Source organism: Thalia democratica, chromosome 4 (genome assembly GCF_965202585.1).
Source record: "Thalia democratica chromosome 4, ktThaDemo2.hap1.1, whole genome shotgun sequence".
Taxonomy (NCBI): Eukaryota; Metazoa; Chordata; class Thaliacea; order Salpida; family Salpidae; genus Thalia; species Thalia democratica.
Genome location: NC_139168.1, coordinates 84,583,032 through 84,601,428, shown reverse-complemented (window position 1 = coordinate 84,601,428; position 18,397 = coordinate 84,583,032).

Sequence of the window (18,397 nt, the reverse complement as noted above, 5' to 3'; positions counted from 1 at the left end):
GATTATGAGAACTTTTTTTTGTTTTGTCTGTTGTTTAAATTTAATTTTTTTTAAAGATTTTAGTCATGATTTTAAGCAAACTTTTTTTTAATATTATATATGCTAATGAATAAATCAATTTACTTAAATCTCAAGAAAGACTTAAAATGATATGAGTAAAAAATATTAAAGTTTATAATAAATTTCTTTATTTTAAATATATGCTTTACTAGGTTTTGTTTATATTATTATAAACAATTTTTCTTAACAGTCAAACTATAACTAATATTAATTTGCTAGTTAATTTTTTTTAGCTCTTACAATTTCCGGTTACTTTTCACTTATAACTTCGACATAACTTTTCTGAATTACCGTATTGTTGTAAAATATTGACAAATTTTATTAAAAAAAATCTAGGAAAAGGGATAAAAACGTAAAATAACGTAAGACCAAACATAAACTATTTTTAAACATTTCAAAATAACTTGATTATGAAATTAAGTTTTTAATGTGTACAGCTGTTCAGTACAAGCGTTTGTTACGTTGCGACGTTTTCTGAAATGTAAAACGTCAAAAGTTTATGTTTTACGACGAGTAGCTTGCAATTTGGTAAACTTGTATAGAGTTTATTGATTTAAACCGGTTTAAACTAATAAGGGGTAAAAAAAATTCGCACCCCAAAAATATGCTCTAAGCTTTTTTTTTCACTGAAAAAAAACTTTATCACAAACTCTTGGATGTCAAGTGTAAATTTTAAATTGAGTTTTGTGCACCTCAAAAATTGATTTCTTGCATACTTTTAAAACCACTAGGTAACTTAACTTTTATTTACAACTTTTATCAGCTATTAAGTAAACAATAAATGCCATGAATGTTAATCACTCCTAATAAGTATATCTTAATAGTTGCTTTGCTTTGCCAATGGTTTAATGAGTTATTAAAAATTAAAGATTATTTAAGTTTGGTAATAAAAAAAATTAAATGGTAAGATGTTTAAAGTTAATCTTATTTCGTCTTTTTATCGAATGTGTTTAATTGTTTAATTTGTTTTTACTCTAACTTGTGCAACTTTTAATCAACCAAGTAGTTATTATTCTAATAATTACTTTATACTATAACTTAAAACATTCCTAACATAAAAGATACTTTAACATTTAATTGTAAATTTTTATCAACTCATGTTAGTCATAGGTTATGAAAAATTTACAAGAAGCAAAACTAAATGTTTGAAGCTATTTTGACTTTAATTGACTTAAGAAGTAGATATATTTTAAACTATATTGTATTATAAGTAGTTTATTATTTATTATCAACTTAGTTTATGTACTTTTTACCAAATAAAGTAGAAAAAGTTAAAAACATTACACCAATACATTAAAAAAGCTTTCAAATTTGAAAACATTCAGCTGTTGTTCTATTTCTTGGGAAATAATAAATAAAAGTAAACAGAAACAAATAAAGAGCAACTACATTAAAATTTTTAAAAAAAGTTAAATTCACGTGTGAAATAAACTTTTTATAGTAAAAATAATTATAAGGAAACTTTTAAACTAAAACAACAACAAGTTTTTACTAAATTTTGTTTATTTATTGTTGAAATTTTTTTTTTCAAAATCACATACAACTAGTAAAAAAAAGTATAAAAATTAAAGACTAAATAAGAAATTTAACTTTATTATAAATCTGATAAAAAATCAAAAATTAACTAACGAAGTTACAAGGTTTTATTGTAACATTGTTGACAAAGTTAAGTTTCTGTTTATTTCCAAGTAAAATAAATTTTTAATCAGAAATAAATTGTCAGTAGAAACTAGAATTTCTACAAGCATTGTAAAACATAATAATAATAAGAATATTTTAATAAGAATAACAATTATCATTAAAAGCTTGTTATTTATTTTCGTTAAACTTTTTAAAAGTATATTTTTTATTAAACTGCTCGTAGCTACGATTTGTATATATATTTCATATATTTGTTTGATGAATTTATAATACGCTTATCAATCATAATTCAAAGTTATTCACAAAACTTTTAAAGGTATCGTTATTAAACTATTCTAATTTCAATTTAAAAATTAGAATTTTTCTTAAGTATGTCATTAATTCTTACACGTTTTTAACAGTTAATTTCCGATCAACAAAATTTAAATTTATCAAACTGATTTTATGGTCTTTACTTCATCATTCACTTTTGTGTGATAAAATTTACGCAATTTATTTTTTTTTAATATTAATGGACCAAATCAATCTAATATTATCAAAATACGTAACTTTGCTTGCGTAACTTAATTGTTGTTTTATAAAATAAACAAGAAAAAGCTAAAAATATACCTTTTTTATGTCTAAATATGTTTTATCCTATGATCAAAAAATCTTTTTCAATGCAGGAATTTTTTAACAATCAATTTCCAGGAAATTAAAAAGTCACAAACGTTAAAAACGTAACGTGAATTTGCGTTACACGTTCTTTATTGTTTTGAAAACAAATTAAAACATAAAAAGATTTAGTAATTAGTATTTCCAAATTAACTGTTAACCTTTTACTAGGTGAACTAAATATAAACTTGCACAACAGCATTAATCTAAATAAGGTTTTTCCCCTAAATTGGACAATTTCGATCTTTAAGGAACGTTGATTAGTGAGGCGTCAAAAAATTAAACAGGTAACTAACTAGAAAAGGGCGATTAGATTAAAAAGGTAAAACTTTAGCCTGGGGCATTTATGAAAATTATATTTAGAAACCCTGATTAAGGTTATCAAGAAAATTTCTAGTAGTTAAAATAATATCTTCTGCAAGTATATTTTCAATAAATAACTAAAAGCACTTGTTTAAAAGTTGTTAAAAAGTTATCCAGAAAAATTAACTCATCTTAAAAATAAGCTTAGCTTGTATGAGTAAGATGAACCTTGTTTATTTGTTATATTAAGTTAGACAGTATTAACCTTTTTAGATGAAAAAAAACTTTAAGGAAGTTGAAGTAAAAGTAAATACGAATTCAATAAAAAAACTTTAAATAAATAAGATAAGTATATAATGTTTGTGTTTTATTTCAGATTTTATAACTGCTGAATCAATAATACTTAAGTAAAAAACTTATTTTTCAAAAATTCTGCAAGAGTTTTAAACAAAAGTATCTATCTTATCCTGATTTAATTCTAGCGTAATTTTAAGCACATTTGTTCATATATTAACAAAGTAGTTTTTTTCTATAATTTATTTTATTTCTACAATTTTCGATATGTTAAAATAAACCATAGCATGAATAAATAGTATAGTTGTGATAAAGTTTGTTTAACATATGTAATTAAGCAAATAAACATGTGTTAAAAAAACACTTATTTTTATTTTGGGTTTAATTAAGACATAGTTTTTTTTTTTAATTTTTTGATTTTTTTTAGTTTTAAACTTTTAAATTTTAAAACTTATAAATTGGTCACAGTTTTAAAAGATTACAAGCTTGCATAGCGTAAGTATTTTGCAATAGTTTTATTGATTTTAAAACAAATAAAGTCATATTAGGCTTGTGTTATCATTATTTAATGATTGTAAATTTCAGGTTTTTCAACTTTGTGAGATAACCTGTATGGTTTAAACTGAATTATTTCATTTCAATATTTAGTTTTTGATAGTTCGAACTAAACCTTTTTTTAATATTCAAACTTTTATCTAAAACTAGTAGCTATTAACAAAACTAGTTGTATTTTTAAACAGTTTTTCAATTAATAAATATAGTTTTACAGCATTTGAAAAATTAACATCTAATTTAAAAAATGTTTTATATTATCAAATTTTTATATGTTTGTTAAAGAATGGTATTTCAAATACATTTATTATGTTTTCTAAGCATTTAATATAAAAGTATGCTTTTTTATTTATTTTAGCAATAACGTATTAAATTCAGAAAATCTGTTTCACAAAGCAGAAAAAAGTAAATAATTGCCATACGTTTTTTTAATGTAATTTGAAACAACATTATTTCATATATTTGAACTACTTTGATTTTGTTTAGTACAAAAGTTGAATAATGTTTATAAAATTACAAGATGCTAAATTTTAGAAACAGTATACAAATTAAATGATAAAAAGTAAAATTATGTACTCAGAAAAAAATATGTAACTTAATTTTAAATCAATTAAATGAGTTCAAAAAACCATAGTATCTATAAAAATATTTCGTAAAAACAACTTTTAAAAGTATACAATTTTTTCAAATGTGCTTTGTAGAAATCGTATATGTATTTTTAATGTTTAAAAATTTACACTTTCTATATGTTCTTGTTCTAGTTGAACAAAGTTTTGTTCGTAAGTAATTATCAATTTTATTCGTTGAAACATTGCTTTAAATAAAAAACTTAAAGTATCTGAAGTTATATAATATTTTTCTTATCAAAAGTTAAAATCTTTAATAGCTATTTTTGAAGATATAAGTTTTACAAAAGTTTAAACTTTACAGTCTTTATTAAAATTTACTGTATTAAGTTTTTTAAAAGCAAACTTTAAGTTTTTCCGATCTAAGTCTAAATTTGAAAAAAAAGTTATTAGTTTCATTTGGTGTAAAGTTTAGCAAAAGCTTTAAAATTTAACAAACCATGAAATAAGTCAGACTAAAATATTGAATAAGCTTTAGATTTGAAACTAAATTTTGTTTATTGAGTCAGTAAGCATGCTAAATATATAAAAAGAGAAATGAGTTTTAAAACTTCAAAAATAGGTTTTAGTTTGATAACTTTCCAGATTTTACAAAAACGACTGATACTTTGGGTGAAATTGAGAAATTATTTTTTGGTTTGCAGTTTCAATTACATTTTAAAATTTCAGAAGTTATTTATTTAGTTTTAAACGTTTTTATATTTTTTCTACTTAAGTGCAATATTCTAATAATCTGTTTTATTGTTTGCAGTTATAAAAAAAATATAATTTTTTAAAACTTCAGTAATATATAAAAAAAAATTTTACAAATAAAGTCTGTTAGCGTTACTAAGATATTTGCACACATAAGTTAATTAATTAATAAAAGAAAGAGCTTATTAATGCTTATTGTTTAATGCGTTTTTCATGGTAGGAAATTCCAAGATTGAAAGTAATGTCAATTAGTAAAATATTCTGATTAATCTGGTATGTTAACTAACGTCTGGTAAAAAATGTTTGTTTTTCTTAGAAGTTCGCTTGATGTGCAAACTAAAGTTTTTGTTTTAAAAATACTTAACGAAAAGTGTACGTTTTTTTTTCAACCTAGCACTTAAATATAAGCTTAAAAGCAAAAAGGTTTACAAAAAAAAAACACTATTTTACAAACGTAAAAATTAGAAATACATACTTTTGAGAACTATTCCAAACTTTTATTAACAAACGAAGTTTTTACAACTCGTACAACTACTACAGTAGTAATTTACAACATAATAAATTTCACTTTTTACATGATGTTTATGTGTTAAGTATATGTATTAACATTATTAATATTGTTAAATTCGGCCTTCGTAAAAATTGTAGTAATGTGCGATTCACAAAACTATGTAATTTTTTTTTCATTTCATAAAATTTTTGAACAACACTAAAATACAAAAACTTAAATTGATAACTATTTCTTGTTTACACATATATTGATTTAAAGTCGTGACCATACATAATTTATTGAAATTAAGTAATGGGCAAAATTTTTTAAACTAACAGATTTTCTTTTTCTAATGGCGCATTTTATAACAGTTGGTCAAGATTTTTCTTTAATTTTTCCTAAAAATTTTTAATTTCGGTCATTACAGAGCCTCGGTTTTTATTGTTTTTTTAAATTTTAAATAATTTTTTATACTTACTTGCGCAAAACTCATATTTCTTTTAAAACTTCGGTGCGGTAATACTTTGGTAAATCAATAAAAAAATGTTTCAAAGTAAAAACTAAACTTTTTACAAAATGTCAGCTTTAAATAATAAATCTACCTTTCGTAAATTTAAACCCATTTTTTGAATATTTTTTATTTATTCCTGAAATTTAATCTGAAAGACAAGTTAATCTCAAGCTTAAAGTTATTTTTTTACTTACTTTTTAATTCATTTTACAAAATACAATTTGGGTTTTTCAATATTTTTTATTTACTTAAAAAATTTTTTTATCGAGTTGTAAAACTTACATAAGGTTTTTGAAGTATTTAGTTTTTTTAAACGTAAATATTTATTTAAACAAGTTTTAAATTCATTTAATTCGTCTGAATATCATCCACAATCAAAACAAAACCTTTCTAGTTGACGTATGTTTTTAGAAAAATACTAGATTTATTTTGAGCTTGCATGAAAAACAAAGGAAATAATTACGAGGTTCTTATTTGTTTGGGATTTTAAATTAGATTGAAAAGCGTCAAATTTGCTTTGTCATTACTATTTTCTTTTCTTTATTACGTCATAGAGCGGTTTCGTAATCAAATTTTGGTTTGCTTATCAGATCATAATACAATTAACTATTGCTTTTTGTGATGAAACAATAAATTTAGTGCATAGTTATGTTTAGTAAAAGTTATTTAAGTCAAAACGTCGAACTTTAAGTTTTTGGTAATTGAATAACAACTTTTATTTGTCATTGACATTGTATAAAGATGCTTTAAAATCAAAACAATTTTAAACTTATCATTAGAAATTAAAGTTTGCAACTGATAAAAATAATTTACAAGCAGAAAATATTTGATTATACAGAACGATCACATAAACAATTGATCATTCTGTACATTGATAGTTTGATTACGATATCTTCTTAAAAATTTTGGTTTAATAGTTAAAATGTATAATTGTTTTTACTTCTTTTGTATAAAACATTAACGTTTAAAGACTTGTTTAACTAAACGCACTTTTAATCTCTTTAATGTTTAGTTAGTATTAGGAAACTTTTATATTATTCGCAACTACTTTTTCAAATATTTTTTTGTTTATTTTTAATCAGTATATAAAAGTAGTTTTTAACTATAATAACTTTTACCAGAAAGTCGTATTAGATATCAAAAAAATAGGTTTTTTTACTGTCTTGTTAGTTTAAAATAAAAACTGTTGTAAATATATTCTGACCAACTTAAAAATGTTCATAAATGAAGTGATTTTTCACTAAAAAAATAAAACAAAAAACAGTAAAGACATTTACATAATTTAAAATCATTTTAACTTTAAAACAACATAGGTAAAATACCTTACTTTAAATATTAAACACGTAAGTTTGATTTACAACTTAAATAGTTTACTACTTGCATAACAAAAGCAATAAAACAATTTAGAATTTAATTATAATTTATTTTAACGCAAAGTCATTCTAGTATAAGAGTTTCTTTAAAAGATTATTTAAGTTCATTGAAATTAAAGTTTAATTTAGATTTTAATATAGAACTTTAATTTGATTCTAAACTATTTATGTTATGAAAACACAATAGTTATTTTATTATATTCTTTTAATTGTGGTTAAACTCTTTGTTTAAAGATTTATATGGGTTCTTTTTTTTTGAGTCTTAATTTTAGTCTGCACAAGTATTTATTTACCTTTACATTTATTAAACTCTTTATAGTAATAAAACTATATGTAAATTTAAAAGTTTAATAAGATTTATTTCATTATTTTTCCAATAATTCTGTAAGCTCAATTTTTGTGAAACACTTTGCATAAATTTTATTTTCTTAATTTATAAGTTTTACTGTTCCCCTTCAACATAAGTATTAATAAATCGATTTATATTTCAAAAATTTGTAAACCTGCAGTTACCTTAATAATTTAATAAACGCACATTCAAGTTATTAAAAGAAAATAATAATATAAAAAATAGCTTTAAGTTCACGACATTCAAAAATCAGTTTAAGATTTAAATATGAAATAGTTGAGCAAATCATAAACATATAATTTCAAGGACTTCTAAATGATTAAGTAAAGCAAAGATGACCTTTTATTGGTGTTTTTATGTTTTCATTAATTTTTAGGTAAATCGTTTTATATTATGCCTTAGCGAAATTTTGTATTCAAAAATGCATTTATTGATTTTTTGCATAGTTTTATTTTGTTCGGAGCTGCATTGAATCGTTTAATTTTATATAAAACATAAAACAAAAGCAAACCGTTATATAATTTTTTATTTTGGTATTTAGTAAAATTTATGCGATGCAATGACAAATGAAAGATAGAGAAAAGTTAATCCAACCAATTTAACTAATAAAAATTGAAGGCTATAATCTAAAATTAACCAACTTTTGGAAGTGTTCTTATTTTTTCAACAAAATTTTTAACTTTCGCGTGTGTTAATGATAATTGTGCTTTTTGCAAAAAAAAGCTTTAAAATTTTGGTGATATTCCAATAGTTTAAATTATTAATTTACCATATATTTTCTCACTTTTACAGTTGAAACCAATACTTTTACTAGTGTATGTATCATAATTAAAACTTAAAGTGAATACGGTAAAAAAATAGAACTCATAGTTTATTTTTAGTTTTTGATTAGCCAAAGTTTATTGTAATTTTTTAATTTGTCACAGGCAGTAGAGTTATTTTGTAAAACCGAAGTTGTAAACACCTTATAGTCATCTACATGAGTTAATTTTGTATAAATAACTATTTTCATTATATACAGTTTATGTATGTTAATATGCATTCTACCAAAAATAATTGCTGAATTTTAAGTTTAAACTCAACAAACGTATAATTTCAAATTCTCCAAGCAAGTACTTTTTAAAGTTTTCATGGAAATATTAAACACAATTTGTAACACTACAATTTAAGTTTTTTGTAATATTAATCAAACTGTTTCGAGTATAGAATTTGTTTTATGTTTTCAAAATGATGTTCTATCTATGTTAACTTTATTAAGCATAGCAACTTATATCAGTTAAGTGATTAAGTAAATCCAGTTTTAAAATCAGATTTAAAAATTTGTACTAAACTAACTTAATGTAAAACTTTGAATAAATTAGATTGATGCTTTTCAAAAGTTTAGGAGAATATGCTAAGTTTGATATTAAGTCAAGTTTTTTTTTGTAAATTTACCCTTGACGTAGGCAAGAATCACATGAATGTAAAATGAGAGAATTACATTGTAGGAATTATTCTCTCGAAATTTTACTACTTAATACCAAGAGCCGATCCACCAACATTATTTCTAAAATTTTTTGAGTATAAAGTTATTCAAATAAAAGTAGAATATGTTAAGCCGATATTACTGCTTAAGTTAAACTTTATTTATTCGTTATAACTTGATACGAAATTGAAAAAAATAAGTTTAGGGAAATAGAACGTTAAATCTAACTAATAAAAAAAGTATAGATAGTTTGAAATTATTTTAAAAACTACTTTAAAAGTTCTAAAAGATACACGTAAGAAATATATTTTAATCGTTACTCTAAGCAAAATGAATATTAAAAACTCTATGCTATCACAACACTAAACTACAGACAGTTTGTTAGTGATAACTGTCACAAATTCAATCTAGTTTTATAATTTTTATAAAGTTGAAAGGCTTTAACAAGATTATTTAATACAAAACTTTAACAAACTAGAGACAACTAATGTGATTTACACAAACACATTTTTTCAAGTAAAATTTATTTTACATGGTTATAAAAATTTCTACCCAACTTTTAGTGAAAATTCGTGTCTTGAGTTTTACAATTTTAATAAATTCTAACGAAATTATTCGCTCAAGTATAAGTTAAATATATATCGTTTATCTCATGAAATTTAAGAGCTGCTTCAAATATTATAAATTTTTTCAACGTTTTCATGCAAAAATTAAATCCGATAAAAAACCTTGTAAATGTAGTTTAAGTTTAAAGATAATGATAATTTCTAAAAAAATAAATATTAATATTAGTTAGCTTATATAAATAACTAGTATGTCGGTGCTGAAGAATATATTATTTCTAATTCTGCTTTGTTCTTGTGACGTAATAAAAGGGTGGTACGAAGACGTTGACGTAGCAAATAATGATGACGGTTTGTTGTTGGTTTATTTAAAATTAAAAAAAACATTTTGTTATATATATATAGATTAATAAGTTTATATTTTTTTCTTTGAATATACAAATGAAAGCTTTAAAACACAAAACACATTCATAAAACATAGATTACTAAGGTTTCGTAATTTGTTTATTGAATCTTTAATTGTTTTCTACAATGTACTAATAAAAGCCGGAAGGATTTAAAGTGATTTTAATGCTTAAATGAACTCTGTAAATTTATCAGTTTTTAAATTGAAAGATAACCATATATCGTGTTGGTTCATACTGTGTAACGTTTTCTAGATGTATTTTTTACATTTCTTACTAATATTGGTCAATGAAATTGTAACTTTTTTTACAAGTTTCGTGTATTACTAAAATGTTTTAAAATAACCTAATATCTCATTATGTTTGTAGTTATTCTAAGTCACAAAAAAATTTTTCAATATGTTAAGCTTCATAAATGTGTTTCTCCTACAAATATTGGTCGCATTACTAAAACTCACGGTGAATTTCTGTTCAGCTTTTAAATTATCAACCTTCTACAACACATAATCTACTTTATGCTGTTTTTCTTTTAAAGTTTCCACCTTTCAAATGTCGCAAAAAATTTAGTTTATTATTAAGATGAATGTTACTTTTTCAAAGTGTTTAACCAAGTTTACTTAAGTATTTTAGTTTTTTAGAGTTACAAAATTCTAAGCTTTATAAATATTTAGCACTACTAAACGTATAGTCTTCTATTTTATGTTTTGCCCTTCTCTTTGCAATTAATGTATAAGGTTGAGACTAGTTTAAAGCAGACTTACATGTTTTTACATGAAAATCTTAAATAGTTTTTTATTAGATAAAAAGAGTATGATTTCATCTTCTCGTTAAAATTTCTTCTTAAAAACGCTTAAAATATTTGGTCTTCGGACCTGGTTCACAAAGAACCCTTTCGGCTCTCGAGTTGCATACCACGGATACCTTTTAGATACCTATTAACGTGTTGTCCAGGACAAACGACATTTTTACAGAAAAACTGTTTCTTCTATTCACAACAAAGCATTTTTCAATTTCATGAAAAAATAAATGCGTTTCAAGTTATTTTAAAAATATTAGTCTTTTATTTTTATAAAAATTAACTATTAGTTTTTGGTAATAGTGTACAGTTGTTTTAAAATGTAAACTATTTATTTCAGGTTGTTTGAAACAGCAGATCAATATTTTCAGTCAACTCTTGTTGTCTCAGTACAAATTAGATCATTGGGCTGATATGGAAGATCTGGTCATAACTTCTGAAATCGACAGTGTCTGCAAAGAGGTTAGTTGTGTTAATGAAAGTTTAACCAATTGGTAGGAACATGTTTACTTTACTTTTCCCTCAAAAAACCTCGAAAGAAGTATAATTTTCACATTAAAAGCAATACATTTGCAATTTGACAATGATTTGTATAGTTATGTTTTTAGCTACAACTACTTTAAAAATATTTTGTTTTCATTTAACAAAACAAACGAGAACTATCATTTAATATTATATCTGTATAAAGACTCAACAAGTAGCCTTAGTTCAGGTCTTTGTGTTAAATCTAATTTTTATTTTTTAAAGTTTTTTGATAACTATAGTTTGTAGTTTATAAAAACAAATACATATAGCAAACACATGATATATTAGCAAGTAAATAAAAAAGTTAGTATATCTTAAATAGTTTTCAAATAAATAAAAGTATTAGTTTATTACAAACACTTTGCAGTTTTTATGTGAAGTGAAGTTTTCAATCGCTCCAACAAGATGCATTGATAACCAGGAAAATAGTTGTGACGTCATAGTAATCAGTGAGGTTCGATGATGATCATCAGTTTATTTAATTTGTTTTGTTTAACTGTAAGATAGGAATCTTTTTTTGGTGTTACTGTTCTGTTTTTTAAATATAGTGAAATGAAGATTGTTTAAAAGTTGTTTGTTTTCAAAAAAAAATTGCGTTTTAGTTTTATTTCGATAACTGAGTTAATTAAAACTATTTATTTGTACTGTACAGTTTTATTAACATATAAACAAAAACAAAAAAAAAACAGTTGTTTTGAGTCAACTGTTCGAAAATAGGCGAAACGCATTACTTTAACACAATTTGTTGAAAGCGTCTTTTTTAAAAACTTTAAAAGCCAGGAAGAGAAACAATCATAGACGTCATTTTGAAGCATTCACAGACGTCGGCAACAAAATATAAAAATAAGATGTGTTATGATAAGAGATATAATAATAAATGAAATATTTTTTTATTACAAGGAAGAGAAACAATGAAAGGCGTTTATAGAAATCGACGACAAAATTTAGAAATAAAATAAAAACAAATATAACTATTTAACAAAAAAGAAATTTAATTAAAAAGATTAGTTTATTGACATTGGTAAAAAAAAATGAACTGTTCAATGACACCGGCAAAAAAAAAAACATATTTAACATTAAATATTTTCTCATTCATAGAAAGAAAAACAGCAAAAAGTTAATAGACATTCGACGGAATAAAAACAGGACAAAATAAAAAAATATATATAAAAAAACAATATATAAAATTAAATATTTTCTCACTGTTAGGAAGAAAAACAGTGCGAGGCGTTCATAGATATCGAAGAGATCAAAATAGAAGCTCCGCTGAAATGCACCGATGATGAAGATTCGTACGAAGACGATTATTCGCTAGAAGGCGCTATGGAGCTCGATCGGTCGAAAAGCGGGAAACTCGCGAGAGTTCTGCTGGCTTCTATGACGTCACAGAAAGGTGTGACGTCACAGAAGAACGGGGAGGTTGTTAGGAAGAGGTGGGGACAGCTTCACGGTCACATTCACCCATTTTAGTGTGAAAATATTTGTCTAATATATTTTATATCAAAATATTTGGTTAATTATTTTGCAGTCAATAAATTTTTGTGTTTTAATTTTTATATACGTTTATGTTTATCACAGTATTAAAAACGGAAAATATTTTTTACAACAATAAATTTTTTTTTATTTTTTAGTTTTATGAGAAAACATTGTTTTTATTTAAATGGTACTATCAGAAAAATCTCTGGTTTAATTTTGCTTCGAAATAGCTTTTACCATTGACAATGTTTTGTTATGTTAACGATTTAAAAAAAAAAAGAAACTTTATGTTTTGGTTTTCTAACTTTAAAGATGTTTAAATATATTAATTTGCTTCTTACGCAACAAAATTTAAAAAAAAAGTATTAATGTATTTTTATAATAAACCTTTTTTTATGTGATGTATTTTAAATTACTTATGTATGTTTGCATCGTAATTTTCAAAAACAGTTCTATAAGTTATAGTAAACACAATTATATAAAAAAACATAGCCTAATTTTTTTTTATAATAGTATTTCAAACAATAAACTGCTTAGTTCATGTAGTTATATTTTGATTTTAAAAAATGTATATATTGTTTGAAAAACAGTACGACTTAAAGCTAGAGAATCTGTACATTATTTTGGTAAGAAATATGTATATAGTCTGTACACTTATATCTTTTGGTTACTATAAAAAGTTCTACCACTTTTAACTACATATTGTTATAACTATTATAGCTTTTTATTAGTAACTGGTTGTAAACATAAAAATAAGTTTTCAAAACCTTTACAAGTACAACTATTCAAAAAACTTCAGTTTTTCAAACAAATAAACTCTTACTTTTCAAAAAAATCACACTACCATTTTAAAACATATTTTTAATTGTATTGGTACAAATGGTTAATATAATGATTAGTTATGAACTGTGTGACGTACTTAATTTACTTAAATAACTTGAATGTAAACCGAAAATTAAATAAATCAAATTATGATGTAAAAGCTACTGCTACCTTTAAAACTAATATATTTAAGAAGAGAACATGAGTAATTAAGATAAAGACTTTTTGTACATATTTTGAAATATCACTTTTGAGTTAAACTAATGTTAAGTTATTGGCAAAATAGTTATTGAAACAAAAGTTTAAAATTAATAACAATCCTTATAAAGGTTTTTTTTCTATAAAAGTATTTAAAATTTGTAGAATTTAACTGTTATAAAATAATTGAATAATTCTGTTTAGAAAGTTTACACAGTTATCTATGCAAACTAGATTAAATTTTGGCTGTAAAAGTACGTTAAGTTCTAAAAATAGGTTTTAGTCAAGTTATACAACTTTGTCTGAGTTGAACATATTTTAATATTTATAAACTATATGTGATGAGTAAAAGAATATACGACACTGTAACACATCTAAATAAAGTTTCAATTTTTTCTACTTTGTTTGTTTAACATTAAACAATTAATAAGGGTTTCTCTACAGTTTGCTTTAAAAGTTTGCGAAATTTGTACAACGTTTCAAATAAACAAGTTAACTTATTTTCACACGATAAATTTTGTAGTTAAACATTAATTGATTATTTCTAAAGTTTTAATAATTTAGCGCTAAATTTATTAGTTGTTCGTACAACCATAAAATTGAGTTTTTTTCAGTACAGAGTTTATTTAACGCAGTTTTAATTTAAAACTTATTTAAATTTTTATAATATATATATATATATATAAAAATTACAGTATCTTGAGTTAGACTAGTATATAAACACAAAAATATAAAATATATAACAATTTTTGTAGAATTTGTTCGTATATAATGTTTGGATAACTTTTAAAAACAAAGCATTTATAAATAAAACTATGAAACTACTACTTAAAATCTTGTGTTAGTCTGAAAGGATTTTAATTTATTGTTAATACTTATAGCATAAGTAGCATTATAAGTAAATAAACAAAGCTAAACTTAAATGAAAGATTATTGTTTCAGATAAGCTGTACAGACAACAATGGATGGCTTAGTTTAATTTTTGTTTACTAGTAGTTTTTATTTCTTTTTCTCATTATATTTTTACTATTATATTTTTTAGTATATATAAAAGTAAGTATAAAAAAAATTCTTTTATAGTTTTTCTATTAGTTTTTAGAATAAGGCAACAAAACAGAAACACTTAGAACTACTAACTTAACTCTTATTATAGTTAATTCAGATAAGGTCAACTTAAAACTACTTTAAAAAGACAAACATTCAAATTCAGCTTTTACTTAAAAAATTAATTTACTTATATTTTATTATACATTCCTACTGTCTTTTGCCAAGAAAAAACGTAAGACTTTGTTTTTCAACGACTTTTATTATAAGACTATTTACGAAATTGTAAATAAAAACACTGACCGCTAGGTGCTGCTAGTGAAAAGAAGTAAACAAATAAAACAAAATAGTATGTTTCGGTTTACTACTCGTAGTAACAATCAATTAGAGAAGAATTACTAGCAGGATGTATTTACAATTGAAGTTTAATTTTACTTATGACAGCTTTAAACTTTTTTATAAGTAAAACAAGCTTTAAAGTAATGCATTTTTGAAGCTAGTATAACTAAATAAGTTTGTCATAGAACTGATCAAAAAATATATTTTTTAGTTGTTTGTTTTTAAGCTAAAACTGTTAAATGTTTTGCAAAACTTAAACAATCACTCTTTTTTTGTTACTTACAAACTTTAAATAAAAGTTAAAAAGCTTTATTTACTATTTTAGAACTATTGATAGTTTTATTATTAGTTTTCAGTTTATCAATAGCTTTAAGTTCTATTAGTTTACACTTGATTATTTTAAAAATTGCATTTTAGACAGGTATTAGTTGCAATTTTTTTTTTGTTTACAACTTATCTTAATCTTCGGGATTTTTTTTTCGGACCTTAATGTGCTTTTAAGGTATACTGTAACTAACGCAGTAACAGCAAATTACAGCTTTTTTGTAATAAAAAGTTACAATTAAGGTGCTTTTTGCTTTTTAAGATTAATAAACGAATTTATGTTTGACTCATTTAAAATTTCCTCCTAACTGCATACATCTTTTACTTTTAATTAAATTTATTTTATTCTTCAGTTTGCAAAACCTTTTTTCTTTTAGTATTGCCCGCAAAGAACTTTTTACTGTAAATCGCACCGGCTTTTTTTAATCTTAGCTTAGCAGACACATTTAAATTGTTACACTAAACTTTTCGAGACAAACTAATAAAAAACCTATAGTGCTTATTATGCATTATTTACCATATTTTAGTTTTTGTAACAAAATTAACAATAAAACTCGAGAAAAAAAATTCAGCAAAGGTAAATATAAAAACTCTAAGTGCTGTCTAATATTTAAGCTTAGTATAAGAAAGTTTTAAATTATCAAAGCAAGAACAAAGTTTATTTATACAATATCATTTTATATTGCGGATATTTTTTCAACAATTGTTTGCTTTTTTAATAAAAAAACACAATTAAGAGAAGTAAGAAATTTAACATAATGATCTTTGTAAATAAAACACCACAATTTTTTATATTAATTTGCTAAATCGATCAGTTTGGATTAGTTTTGATGCTTTAGTATTAAATGATTTTGTAAATATACTTAGTACTAAATTTTGTTTATAATTTAAAGTTTGAAACTTAAATTTAATTATAACTAACTGAATGAGAAACTTTATGTATCTAAAATATTTTATTTATGTTATAAAACACAAAAAAAATTAAATGTTGCTTAACTGTTGCTGTATTTTCAAACTAGAAAACAGGAAATAAAGTATGACTAACAACTCATAACTAATTAACTTAAAAGTTTGTTTTAACATTAGTGTTTTCTTTGAAATCCTTTTTAAAGAAAAAGTATTAAATCAGCTAAGATTAATTATTTTTCTGTTTTATATTAAAAAGTTTAAAAGCAAGAAAATAATTTTATATGCTAAGTGTTTTATTCATGACAAAAAGTTATTTTAGTAAAAAGTTTAAAAACTTGTAAAAAATACAGAATGCTTTTAATTAAAAAAATTGTTTTTAGAATGCTCAAAATAGTCTTTAATGACATATGCACAAGTTTAATAATAAACAAAAAATCATACAATTAAAACACTTTTAAAATAATATTTAGTTGGTATTTTTCTATTTAAAAAAGCAAAAAGATCATTTAACAAAAATTTCTAATGATTATTTCTATTCCAATATCTTAAAAAAGCAAGTCTTTTTTTAATTGTTAATTTTTTTATTTAGAACAAACAATTTATACACTAAGTTTGAAATTAAATTAAATTTTATTAAAAGGAAAACATAAAAATTCATTAGCAACCAATAAAAGCAAAATACGTCAAACTTATAAAACTAATGGTAAATGACAAATAAAATGTTTTAATGGAAAAATGCGTAAAAACATGAGTTTGAAATGATAAGCGATTATTACGTCACAGCTGCAGGCGAGAGAACAAAAATTTGCAGCAAAAAAAAGTTGCTGTATAAGCACAAAAACTTAAACAGTGTGAGTTTGTTAAAAGTATGACACTTTTTCGCTTTTTATTCTATTTAATTTCACTACATTAGTTGCTTTATTTTAGATTATTATAGCTGGTTGAAAATTGTATCACTTAATGTTAGTTTACAAATAGTTAATTTAATTAGTTTTTATTAAACACATAATATGTGCTGCTCATTTTTGTAAGTATTTGTAGTGATATCCATACTGTTTAGTTAAATGTTTCGATGATTTTTTTTTTGCTTTAAAAATTCATTAAAAGTAGATAACTAGTGTTGGTTTTAAAAACATAATGTATAATAAAATTAGATTTGTTTTATAACAGAGTTATAATCTGTTTTCTGTAACAAAAAACAGTTCAGTTTGTTAAAGAACAGTTATAAATAGATAAAATAGCATATAATATATTTTTTGCAAAGTACAATAACAAAAGATGATAAACATTAAAAAAGTTTCTTTGTTAACAATTTTCATAGCACAAAAGTTTATAGCATTTGTAATTTTTAAAGTTTTTTTATCATTTGAAAAAGTACTAGCTTCTATTTAATGTTTTAAAAGTAGACGTTTGGTAAACTATTTAAATAATTTGAACAAGATTTTGAGTTTGTCATATGTTTAGTATTTTATCAGTCTTGTTTGTAATATCAATCTTAGCAATGTATAGTTTTGTTTAAATTTAACTTGGTTGCTATAAATAATTTGTACAACATTACTTAATGGTTGAAAAGAACATTTTTTCTCTTATGCTTATTTTAACTTATCCAAGAATTGTTTTTTATAAAGCTTATTTTCAAAATTATAGGTGCTTATATTACATAAAAGTTTATAAAAAATTTTGGTAAAATGTTTTATTAACATATCAAGTTTATTATTAAGCTTTTAATTTACAAATCTAAAAAATAATCAAAAGCTTTTTTAAAATTTCTGAGTAACATTAAAATCTTGCGGTTATCTAAATACTTAATGGAATTTACATGTTTTTCTTTTTATTTTAATAAAAGCATGAGTTGTAGACAAATTTAGACTTTAATAATAACTTACAATCAAAGTTAAACTAACCTTTTTTTTATCTAATAATTCTTAAAACAATTAGACTTATTAAATACACGTATTTTTAGGTGTATGATACAGTAGTATTTTT